The sequence below is a fragment of the Anarrhichthys ocellatus genome, unplaced genomic scaffold (genome assembly GCF_004355925.1).
Source record: "Anarrhichthys ocellatus isolate YVR2014 unplaced genomic scaffold, GSC_Weel_1.0 scaffold34, whole genome shotgun sequence".
Taxonomy (NCBI): Eukaryota; Metazoa; Chordata; class Actinopteri; order Perciformes; family Anarhichadidae; genus Anarrhichthys; species Anarrhichthys ocellatus.
In genome coordinates this window covers 3,068,695-3,081,516 of record NW_022280064.1, presented here as the reverse complement: position 1 = coordinate 3,081,516, position 12,822 = coordinate 3,068,695, and the positions used below count along the sequence as shown (strand labels likewise).

General features: G+C 44.6%; 1 protein-coding gene across 6 annotated transcripts in view; it reads right to left on the bottom strand.

Annotated features, from left to right (window-relative positions):
* lrfn2b (leucine rich repeat and fibronectin type III domain containing 2b) overlaps nt 1–12,104 on the bottom strand; it is a 104,478-nt gene extending 92,374 nt beyond the window's left edge. For all 6 annotated transcript variants that reach the window (XM_031865908.1, XM_031865907.1, XM_031865912.1 and 3 more), the window contains exon 1: nt 11,578–12,104. The gene's annotated coding sequence lies outside the window, so the exon portion shown is untranslated. The remainder of the gene's footprint in view (nt 1–11,577) is intronic.
* Nucleotides 12,105–12,822: the final 718 nt, after the last annotated feature.

Sequence of the window (12,822 nt, the reverse complement as noted above, 5' to 3'; positions counted from 1 at the left end):
CCTCCACGCCACGGGATTCTGGTGAATGCGGATATGTGGATAACAGACAACGGAGATCCAGGCCAAGACCTGTGTTTGTCATTATGTACAGTCTGATTAGCAATTTTCCTCCAATACAAAAACAGCGTGTGTTAGCAAAGTGTTTTAGGTCCAGACGCCATTTCGGCTAATCTCTATAATCCAATGCGTTCCGCCTCATTTGCTCTCTACAGGGACTACCACGACTCGGTCTGCAAGCAGATCCCAGAACGCTTCTAATGCCAAAAAAGATTCTGCATTCATCTGTAAATTCTAAATAAAAGCCTGCACATCCCTACATTGAGGGAATTTAGGGCCCCGACTACCATCTGAGAATTTATGGTACTGCGTTGTCCAAAATTATGCATTATTGCTTAAAGTCCACTGTTGTCATTTTGAAGTGTTAGTGGCGAGAACTCAAATTATCCCGTTGTACTTAGAAGTAGTGGACAAAAACCGACTGCATTGGTGAATACCAGATGCAGAACACAGCAGCGTGCCATGAATAGCAGTCACACGTGCTCCTCGCTGTACTGTACTGTAATGTATGTAGGTTGATTCTTTTTCCTCCATCATTAGCTTCACTTCAAAGCCATTTTTTTTCTCCCCCTGCTCTAGTCCCCCCGGGATCCTTCGTCCTCTTTTCAGGGCTTGTCTCACGTCAACAGCTACGCAGTGAGATCAATTAACACAATGCATCTGTGTGAGTGTTATTACAATAAACAAGCTCCGGATCGGGGTTAGCACTTTGTCATTAGGCTCACGTTCAACCGCAGCCTTTCAAATGGAAAACCGTGAGCATTTTTGCCACTACACCATTTAGCAACCTGAACTACGATGCAATGCTTTTAGAGGGAGGAGTTTGGAATTCTGTATTAATATTCATGAGCCTGTAAGCTGGACCTGCCTGTCTTTAGCCAAGTCTGTAATGAGCAACTATAAAAACAGAGAGAAGGAGAAGCAGGTCAATAACATGAAAACATGACGTCAGCCCAATTGAGACGGTTCACTCGCAGGTCGGCAAGGAGGTCGCAGGGACCAATGCTTTGTTGCCATGGCGATGTCAAAATCCTGTGAACGTGAAAGGAGACTGACTGTGTCTGGAATACCGAAGGACACGGAAAACTGTTTGAATACTATAATAATTATAATTATATATATATATATATATATATAAACAATATTCAAACTATTGGAATATCTATTATTGCACATTATGTCCAAGCCACAGTTTCCGAACTGTCTGCGAGCCTCAATAGCCTGAAAGGGCCTCAATAGTTGGGGAACAGCTGATTGGTTGAAATGGGGAGTTCTCCGTACGATTCCTCCTCATTTCACGACAAGGAAGCTAAATAAGGCGGCAGCTGGATGGAAGGAGACGGCCAGGGAGCTGAAAGTCTCCTACGCTGTCGACTGTATTGCTCGTACTTTCCAGTAAATATCACACTACAGGACTTCAGAACAACAAACCTCAGAAGATAGCAAGGACTACTCACCCATCTTTGAAGTGGTTACGTCTCCAGTGTGATCTTTTTCAAAGATTTGTTCAACGTAATGTTTAACAGCGCTTGCCGTTAGGACACGGTGTCTCTCTGTTGGTGGCCAAGTTCTCTGTAATCATTCCGCTTATTGCTGAATTAATCCAACGTTCAGCTCGACCGATCCCCATTGAAAGCTTTTTTTGACGTTCATGTCTCAGGGAACAGATACGTTTCCATTATATTTAACGTATCTGACACCGATAGCCACTCTGCATCATATTCTTATGCTTCTCCACTACTCATCTCCTCAACAAAACACTAACATCCACGTGTCGTCCATACATCCATGCTTTTGTTACTGATGCTGCTGATCTACACGCTCTATTGTATTCGTTAACTTTAGCTTGAACGAATGTTTTTGTTTATTACAGCTCTTGCATTGTCTGCCTCCTCATCACGTTCCCTTAGTTTGTGACAGTTTGTGACAGTTCATTTGTTTATTCCAAACAGATGGAACATCTGCGCAGGAAACTGTCGAGTCTCATTGACGGCGGCTTAACAACGAAGGAAAAAACGTCAAAGTAGAATTGACTGACAATAATGGGTGCTTTAAAAATAAATATTTTGGTTGTTGATGGAGTAAGTGCTGCAGAAGTGGCCATCATGCTAAATTATGACAACGGCAAATTAAAACAGTAGCGGGTTAGACAAAAGCGAGGTGTCATAAAATAATTTGATGAAATATGCACACAAAACACTGGAAGTTAGGATTTAATTCCGGGTTCTGTCTGTAGTTGAAGTGAATAAATGCCCCGGCCACTATTTGAGTAAAATATTCATTGAATTTGACATTTTTAAATGATATCCCCCTTTCTATGTGATCATCTCCACAAAGACCAAAAAACAATAAGAACTAAATAAGTGCTCGCTCTGTTATCTGTTCCCCTCGAGTGCCTGGTTGGGTGGCATGAAATCTCTGGAGAGGGAGGCATTAATTATATCGAACAACGAAGGAGGCTAGACATTTAAGGACCGTGACAGCGAGTATTTGTCACTGATGAAACTGAAATGTTAGCAGAAAGCAGGGCAACGCTGTCAAACACTTGAGAGAGATGTACCATTATTCCTGGGAGGGACACTCTGGCTCCTGAGGGCCGTCGATATTCACTCACTAATCCTCCCAGGACACCCTGATTTCACAAAGGACAGTTTATGGAAATAGTGGCTAAAAATACCAAAGAACCCCAGTGCCAGAGGTGTGTGTGTGTGTGTGTGTGTGTGTGTGTGTGCATAATGAGAGGGAATCAGCTGGCTGATTGGGCAGTGGCGGGACAGAGCTCCATTCATTAGGGTGCAGGAGCGACACAACAACAGAGATCCCGAGTGGTGCCTGCAAAGCCAAAGCAAATAGGATCGGCTTTTTTATTCAATCTACTGTTTTCCATTAAGATAATTAAGGTACGCGGCACCGGAGAGACAAACAAACAAAAAAGCAAAAGCATCCGTCCCGCTTTTAGGCTCAAGCGTGCGGGGGAGGTACAGAGAGGTGAGGGGGAGAGAGATTGGGCTAGTGGAGACTCTTAATTGGCTCAAGGGCCATGGCGCAGTGAGGGGGAAACACTTCACTCTTTCTTCTTCCTCCTCACTTCCTGCTCTCTGCATGCATCAACCTCCCTCAGCTTTTTTGTTTTACCTCTCGCTGTTTTGATTTTCGCGTCCTCGCAGTTTCACACACACCGTAGCCTGTACAGAACCATGCTGAGCTGAACATGTTTGTATTAGGAACTCGTTATCTGCTTCACACACTCGCGTCACACAACCGAGAGACTTGGGTAAAGTTAGAAAGATATTGACAGATTCGGAATTCCCGGTTCAATAAATCGTTAACGAAACGTTGCTAAAATACAAGCGATACCTCCCTGTAACCGTAGTGAGGTAGACAACAAGCTACAACCTTAATTGAATTAAAACGGGCCGTCTTACGGGGTCCTCCGAGCTGGACAATCTGCATTGGTCTCAATGAGCGGCCGGCTGCGAGAGTGCGCAGGGACCGTCTACAAAGTGCAATGCGGAAAATACCTATTACAACAATATTCAATAGCTTCACTGTCATGCAATGTAATGTAACCAAAATCACTTCACACATCAATGGGCTCCTCAAAGCTATTGATTATTATTTTCAATAAATATTCACTAAAATGAATCTAAATCATATTTTTTCAAAATAACACTTGTAGTACAACAAAGAGGAGCCCATTGATGTGTGAAGTGATTTTGGTTACATTACATTGCATGACAGTGAAGCTATTGAATATTGTTGTAGTAGGTATTTTCCGCATTGCACTTTGTAGACGGTCCCTGCGCACTCTCTCGCAGCCGGCCGCTCATTGAGACCAATGCAGATTGTCCAGCTCGGAGGACCCCGTAAGACGGCCCGTTTTAATTCAATTAAGGTTGTAGCTTGTTGTCTACCTCACTACGGTTACAGGGAGGTATCGCTTGTATTTTAGCAACGTTTCGTTAACGATTTATTGAACCGGGAATTCCGAATCTGTCAATATCTTTCTAACTTTACCTAACCCTCCGAGAGGTGCTGAAGAAGGAAGCCGCTCATCCGGGGGCCGCGTTGTGGGAGATGACCGTGTTGAAGCAGGCTGTCTTGTCATATATTTATTCTTTAATGAACAAACGTGGGAACGAAGCCGATCGCTGAAACTTCCGGTTCATGTGTTGTGCCGATTGTTTGCCGATAACACAGACACCACATCCGGTTATTTCCTTGTGAGTGAGGTTCGATTACCCGACCCCCAGAGGTTTGTTATGTAGGTTTTTGCTCATTTAATTTATTGCAAATTTGTTTGCACCACTTGCAACCTGCTCTCACTCCCAATGAGTCGAATACAGCAGTCAATGCTTCTCGCCGTCTGACACCAACACGCTGAGACACGTACTAGCGTTTGGCCTGGCTCTAATGTCAACACACCCACGTCATTATTAGACGCGCAGAGCGAGATCGTCCACGTAAGGGCGGGTGGGCGGAAGCGGTAGACGTTCGGGTGGACTTTTCCGTCCACGAGACCGCTGATGACGAACGTAACTAAAAGTTCAATAATTATCAAAGAATGTGCAAAATATTTAAGCAAACAGGACGGTATGTGGGCCGCTATATTCATGTCAGAGTGCTTTTATCATGAAGAGCATTGCATTCTTAAGGTACACCCTGAATATAATCTAATATATATATATATATATATATATATATATAAAGAAATTGTCGTCTGATTTATTTTCCTTCCTTGCAGCTGCACGCAGTATTAACCTCAGATCAGAACTCTAAAGATGTGCAGACGCCCCCGTGGAACCGCTCGGACGTATTCAAAGTGATAAGAGGATAAGCTGAAGAGCAGAGGATCATATTCTGTGTGATTGGAATTGTGGCTTTTCACCAGGCGGTATACTTTATGAGGAATTGATTAAAGGCTTTTATAAGTTAAACTGTGGCGAGAAATCGTGGTTTACCAGAAAAACTCAAAACCGGTGCTGATGAAAACCTCGATCAAAACAAGATGACCATAACCAAAATAAACAACGAGATATGATATGAAACAGTTTTTCAAATAGTGTTTTGTTTTGTCCATTCTTTGCATGTATCTTCTTCTCTTGCCTTTGAAATGGGCTGCCATTTGTCTCTACGCGGATGAAGAATGGCAATGATTTTCTGGCCACGGATGCAAAGCAAATATAAATAATAAAAACATCTGGAGCGATGGCTTTTGGAGTGGAACGTTTCATGGCCACATTGGGATGAGCTGACAAAAGGCTTCTCCAACTCAGACACACAATGTCTCTATTTTCATATCTCTGTACCCTCCTGGCCATTCGGTGTCCCACGGGGGGGGGGGGCCATCGCCTAAAACAAATACTGCAGGTTATTAACTAGATTTAAGAAATTTATGAAATAGCAATTGCAGCCAGGGAATAAGCTGCTTATGCTGAATGTTCACACAGTGAGCGGGCACAGTCTCATAATCTATTTAGAGCCCGAGCACAGCGGTATTTCACATGAGAAAAGTATATTCTGATTAAAAGATGACTTCTCAAAAGCTTTTGTGACGACCAATTTTCCTGCCGCAGTTGTGTGACCTCATTTCAGGAAACAAAGAGGGTTTCTTGTCAGGCTGGATAATCAGATTTGAGAGGATCCCTATGTTACGGATACGATGCGCTGAAGGAGAGTGAAACTGAAGAGTAGAGGGGCTGCAGAGTGTAAATACCATGTATTGGTCAGGCTGCCATGCATGTCATGGTCCCTTTTTGGCATTTATAGATTGATCAAAAAATATTGACAGATAAATCGATAATGACTAAAAGATATATATGATAGCCGGAGCCCTATTTAGATTTAAGTACAAGCTAAATATATGAGGTTACTGATGCGTGTCCAGTTGTATGAGGACCAGACTAAATCCTGTTTGGATCCTAAGTGTCTGTGGGCTCAACGCCAAAGCCCTGCTCATTTATTCATGATTTGTGATCCCTTCTCGTATGGCTCTGACATGTCAGCACTCTCAGAGCCAGACAGCAGTCCCTCAACACTGAGCTCAACAACTGGCCAGAGCCTCGTTTCCTGCCCTCTTCCCATCTCTGTGCCAGGACTGTGTGGTGGCCTTGTACAGAGCGGTTTTATTGTGTTTACACAGACTGAGGTCAGTCAGTTGGGAGGATCATTTTATCTTCCCTTTGGAGTTTCATTGGCTTTTATTATTGACACTTTTATTTTCTTTATTAACAGTGGATTTGGACAAGCTCCCCACAGTTGGGTAAAACATTAGATGAGGCTGAATATGCTGGAGGATCACTTAATGAAGTGTCTAACACACGTTTCTGTACGAAGAAAACGGGCTGTTGGTTTAAATGAGTATTACCATTGAAGGTTGCACTGATCTCCAGAAGTCATACGTCTGTCGCATTTGTTTTATTCATTGTAAAAATATACCATAGCTACATATAATAAGGGTGAGGTTTGCTGTTAGTTCACTGTTAGTCCAGCTGCTGAAAACACAAAGGGGTTTCATTTCTAATAAATCGAGTCGGACCGGATCCAAAGTAAAAGTGCTTCTGCACAGAATAGACGAAAATGACTTAATAGACAGATTTAATCTACAGGAGATGAACAGGAATGACAACTGCACACCATGAAATACCAGATGTTGCTGAAACACTAATTGATGAATTGACTAATGGCTTCAGCGCTAATTCAAAACACAACAGTGCCAGCGCTGCCATTAACACAAAGCACCTTTCTCACTGGAGACTCACCGGGACAACTGTTTGTTGTTGTTTGTCTTGTTTGGATGGATGTAATGTAGAATAGAGCTGCACACTTTTCTAATACATGCATGCTCTGGTCTGGTGTTCCATTTGAAGGAGAACTGTGTAATCCCTTGTGTACACTGCAGCATGAAATGCTAATCTCACCCAGATGGTCATGTGTTAGGCAGGACATGTGTGGTGTTTAGGCAGGTGGAGGGCATATGGACGACAGACCACTAACCCCAATGCTGCTACCGCCACCAAGGAGAAGGCTCAGAAGCATGCTGCATGTTACTTCCTCCGAGCCTGCCAAGGACACACACACACAAACACACACAACCACTCTTTCCGAGGCAGAACACTGCAGAGCATGAACACCGGACTCCCGTATCCATACAGCTTTTCTTGGGGAAAATCGGGGCCGAAGAACTGGCATGCATGACTACATAATCCCAGCTTTAGGGATGTTGGAGGAGAGGCCGAATCGATGGCAAATGAGAGGGACAGTGCAGCCGTCCATGGCAACAGATGAGAGTCTGACATCAGGACTCATCCGGGGGGGTGGGGGGGGGGGGGAGTAGACGGAGCAGAGTCCCGCTGCGCATCGACTTCTCTACCTCCAGCCTTTTATTTCTTCCAGCCCAGTGCCGGACTGCTGTGACTGACTCAGTGGCTGCTCCTTTACTGACCGTCACAACAGTAGGTCAGGCTAACTGTGACATTAAAGCAACACCGGGCCGCGGGGCACCACGGAGGCCGCCGCCGCCGCTCACTCTAGCAGCAAGGTCTATGCCTGGTTGAAGGGAAAGTTTGTCTCTGGATGATTAATCATCAGCAGTGGACAGAAACATCACAACTACAGCAGCCTCAATTATGTAGCTGAGTCAGTGGTTGTCTGATATCGATTATTTTGTTAATTCGTTGCTTTGTCAGTTCTTTTTATAAGTCAACCAGTGATTGTCGACCATTTCTGGCCTGATAATAATCACAAACATACGTCGCAGACTGAGGATTCTTGATAGGCAAGGGTCGCTGTTGCTGACCATAAATAAGGGTTGCAGACTGCGACCATTTTTAGTGAGTAAAATGTTTACGTGCGAGCACATGATCATGAACCAATGGTGCCCCCCCCCCCGCTGGCCATTGCTGCACTTCGCGCAGCATTGTGTGCATGTACGGAGTGGAGTAGAACTTCACCAAACAATCCATTTAGCCGTTTCTGTGTTCCTAAAAATGAAGGGGTCAATAGCTGATATTATTTGAAAAGGCAAAATGAGGAGGAGGCTGGCAGGGAGGGAGACGCCACTGATGATGAAAGTGCAGGCAGGGGAGAGACCGGTCATTGATTACTACCATGCTCCTCGGAAAAAAGAAAGGATGCGACCAATTCATGTGCTGGTGCAACCGATTGAGAAAGTGGCTAGGACCAGTGCTACCAGTGGAAAAGGTAGTCTGGAGCACTGATGAAATGGCTCCAGCCCTGGTTCAGATCCAAAAGAGGACTTTGTTGTATGGCCTCTCACGCTAATAAAAGCCAAAATGCCATCTGAAAAACTCTATTTGCATTAATTAGTGAGAAGTGAAAGACTCATTGAATTTCTTTGCTGTATCCCCCTGAAGCCTCCCTTCAGGCACTTTTACATTGACGTGCCATCGAGCCTGAGCACCAGTAAGACTGTGCATTTGAAACGGTGGTGGGGAGGGCCATGACGACGACAACACATGCTCTCATACGTTCCTCAAACTTGAATATATTCCTTATTTACTTACATTGTACTTTACTATGATTGTCTAATGAGAGATGAGGACGAAATTGGACTTCAAGGATATTCCTTTTTTATTGAAAAAAAAAAAGGCTACAAGATGCTGAATAATCACATCTAATAGATTACAGCAAAACCCCGTAAAAACTAATTTGCTCATATGTAGGCCTATAAACAGATGAATAGATAAATAGACGGTAGCCTATACAACATATGAAATAAAAGACCTGGCTGTGTTGACCCGTCTATCAAGCTCCTTCGCTGCGTTTCAGCACCTGGGACAGCGCCACACCAAAACACCCTCTACACACAACAAACAGAGCTATCGATTTGAGAATAAGTAGATATAATTACTGTTGGTGCATAATGAATAATGTAGGACGACTATTCCTTAACCTAGAAAATAATGGATTCAAATACTGATTTCTACAGTCGATAATAGAAGCATTCTGGGAATTCTTACCATTGCGTTTGCATGCGGTTTTTTGGGGGGGGCATTTTGTGTTGGCCGAAATAGCGAGCAAAGTGCGAGCTTCACTTTGTGCATATTGAGTTTTGCCTAATTATAATGCAGTTGTTGATGCAGAGTTTGGAAACATAGGCCTGTATTAACTTGTACTGGATCTTTTTAACAACAGAATGATGGATACACATTGATTTGATTTAATATTAATATGAAATGTAAAAACAACCACAATGTTGCTCTGATGCTTGGCATTGCCTCTGGTAAAATGAGGTATTTATTCTAATTATTTTAAAACAACCTCATCATTTTACAAAGTTAAGGTTTTACCAGTTGGAGCTACAGTCAAATTGATGTATTGCTCTTTGAAAAGGGTGTACTTGCATTGCTATGCTATCATGTTGTCATTAGCTTCTACCAGAGGTTTACAATGATCCAAAATGACGATATCATTTATCACAATTATTTCTGGGACAGTATACATATCGTGCAACAAAAGCCCATTCTTTTGTCCTCTTGTGGGGATGAACAGGTTGGTAATCGTCTCCATGGTGAACATGGGGCCAGCGATACAAACTATGCTTCATGTGCATATATGACTGTGCTGTACTGCTGCTGTTTCTATGAGATGATGACTCAACGGCCGGTCCGGAGTGCTGCTCCAGTCTCCTGCTGCTCACAGTGATTGGACTTCTCACAGCACACACGGTACTGTTAAACAAACAAAGCTGCTACCAATGCTGCTCTTCCATCTCTGCACGGGGAGAGGAGGTGGAGGTGGAGGCTGATTCTGGGAACGACCGGAGAGAGAGAGAGAGAGGGACGATGGGCAGACATGAAGGAGAGGATGTCGATGGATGTGTGAGGTGCGCTATATGTAGCCTGCGTCCAGGCCTCAGTCAAGCCTGAGACGCAGCCGTCTGCTTCTCCCTGTGGAGCTCAGAATGGAGCTTAGTGTACGTCAGCCAAGAGCACGGGGACATATGTGCCATTATTTATAGCCAGCAGATCCGCTGAGAGGCCCAGGGGCTGCTTAGAGAAGGTATTATTTGAGAGCCCAAAGACCTTTTCTTCTCAGGAGAGGCGTTGAAGCTGCCATCAGAACAGAATTACAATGCAGAAAATCCAGTGTGCGTTGAGACCAGTGTTCCCATTGATCCCGCACGATCAGCTGGAACGACAGCATGGATGAAAGACAACAGGAAGCCAGTCGCTCAACATGACACTCTGATGATATTTTTCTGCAACGCTGGAATATTTAAAAACTGAAACAAGTCGGGTCTCTCTCGACACATTTCACGCGTTCGCAGTAGAGCTCCGTGGCTCATATTCCATTTTGTGCACCAGTGAGGTAAAGCAAGTCATAACTCTGACAGATTTAAACTCTGCTTACTGAGGGATTAGCAGTTTCACTGTGGCACCCGGCCTGGGAACTAAGTGAGGGACGAGGAGGTAGATTAACACACACACACACACACACACACACACACACACACACAATAATCAGGACACTGTGGCGCTCCGCCTTCTTTAGTCACCGCTGGCATGGCACTCTTAATGTGTTGGGAGGGTTAACGGTAAATCAATTAGAGTATGGCTCTAATCTGCGTGAGGAAGAGGTTATCTTTCAGTAGACAGTGAGATTAGGGCCGGAGGTTCCCTCACTTGGCCTGCTGCTTTGCTCAATCCACGCTGCCTGTCTGTACGTCCCAATCCTCTGCAAGAAAGCTGCAGCCCAGTCAACAACTCCCAGCCGCCATCAGCCCCCAACGCCACTGAGACAGGCATATAGGCCATGCAATATTCAGCCCCCCGCCAAGAGGCATGGGAATGGTCAAGGTCTGTGAAGTGTCTCGATAAAGGCCACGCACATTTCACAGTTCTTATTCTATAATCAGCCGATCTCATCATTGCTGGGAGATACTGAACAAGTTCCATGTGTCTTTTTTTGGTTTTGTTTTTCTCTCTCCAATCTATTGTGGACTGTAGATGTTCTGTGCAGCCGTCTGCCTCTGCAGATATGAAAACAAGTATTGACATTTGATGTTGAGTAAACACTCCCAGCTGTATTTCAGCTGTCTGGCAACAGTAAGTTAGCTGTGGGAGCGGAGGGAGCGGAGGGGTGTTGTGGATTTTTTCCTATACGGAACATTAAGATCCTGCCTGGGATCCAGCACTAAGGGGGGGGGGGGGGGGGGGTAATTGAAATTCTCAGCGATGATATTGCACTCCGTCTGATGAGCACTGCGCGGATCCCCGAGTCCATTTCAGCTAAATAGGGCACAGTGATAAAGTGGACCGAGTGGACTCGGCGACAGATAACGGAGAGGCACCGGAATCAGACAAGAAATCCCACAAACAGTTTGGTCCAATTAACACTTAAGAGGAATGCAACACATGAACCCGGTTCCCCCGCTGCAGCATCACTGGCTGAGTTCCATGCATATAGAAACCACAGCAATGAGTCAGACAGTTCAAACAGAGTGTAGTTAAGTTACCACAACACAGAGCAGGACTGTGGCTCACTGCGACTTCTTACCTCTGAGGCGTTTTTTGGTTTTTTTCAAACTGCGTCTCTGCCCACGAGATGATGTCGACGGTCAACGCGTTGCAGTTTTCATTTCGACATTAATTCCAGTACCGTTTGTAATTTACATTCCTCGTGTCGGATTCCCGGTCGTTGTCCGATCACTCCTCGTCCCTCCGTTGCGCGTAAAAAAAAAGAACAGCGAGTGAGGCGCGCCCCGCTCCACCGCTCACATCCCGCACACTGACCGCGCTACCGGCGCATCGATCACCTCCAAATATGCCTTGTTCTTAAGTTTGAGAAAACGCAACAACAGCAGGGGTGAACTTTCCACGGAGTGCGACTGTTTTTTTTCTTTCTGTCCTGATGCGCGTTTATAAATAAATGTCCACTCACACGCTGCGCCGGCGAGGAGAAAGACGATAATATCGGAATTAAAAAATATATATAGTTTTTTTTCTTCGCGCTCTGTGCTGTTGTCTGCGGTTTGATGTGACTGCGAACATCCGCAGCCCGTAGTCCGCCCCGTGCACCGACTGCGCCCTGTGTCGAAGGCAGAGAGAGAGAGAGAGAGAGAGAGAGAGAGAGACGGCAGATGGAGTGGAGATTCGCGGGCATGTGACACATTTCAGACGCAAACACTGGGCGTTTCGTATCACACTCGCATCGCTCATTAGCGGCAGCAGTACTTGTGAAAGATATGAATGTTCGCAATGATAATGAGGCTTAAACATTCTTGAAGAAAATGCTGTTTTGTTTCTTTTGTGCAAAACTTGGAACTTTTTCATAAAGGGTTCATATGTTACTGTAATGGCTTCATTATGCGCTTTATTGGACCACTCTAATGAATCCTTCACTTATGATGTGCAGACTTGGATTTTATTACGCAGCTCAATATCCAAGTGTACGGATTCATGAATACTTAAAGTAAACATGCATATATAGCAAGCAAAATGTATCTGATCGCAAGTGGTTCAAATTCTCCATCAGAATATTCATATTCTGTATATATCTCAGCCTGGTTTTGCAACCTCAGTGTGCAGCTGAAAGCCCAGATTACTAATAAATCAAGAGAGAAGTAGAGTCATTTTCTCATAGACTTCTATACAATCAGAATTCTTTTTGCAACCGGATAAGTCGCCCCTGCTGGTCAGTAGAGAGAATGCAAGTTTAGGACACTTCCGCATCGGCTTCACTCAGCATGACCGGAGGTTGCCACCTGGTGTATATTGAGCAGGTTATAAGAGAGCTGGCAAT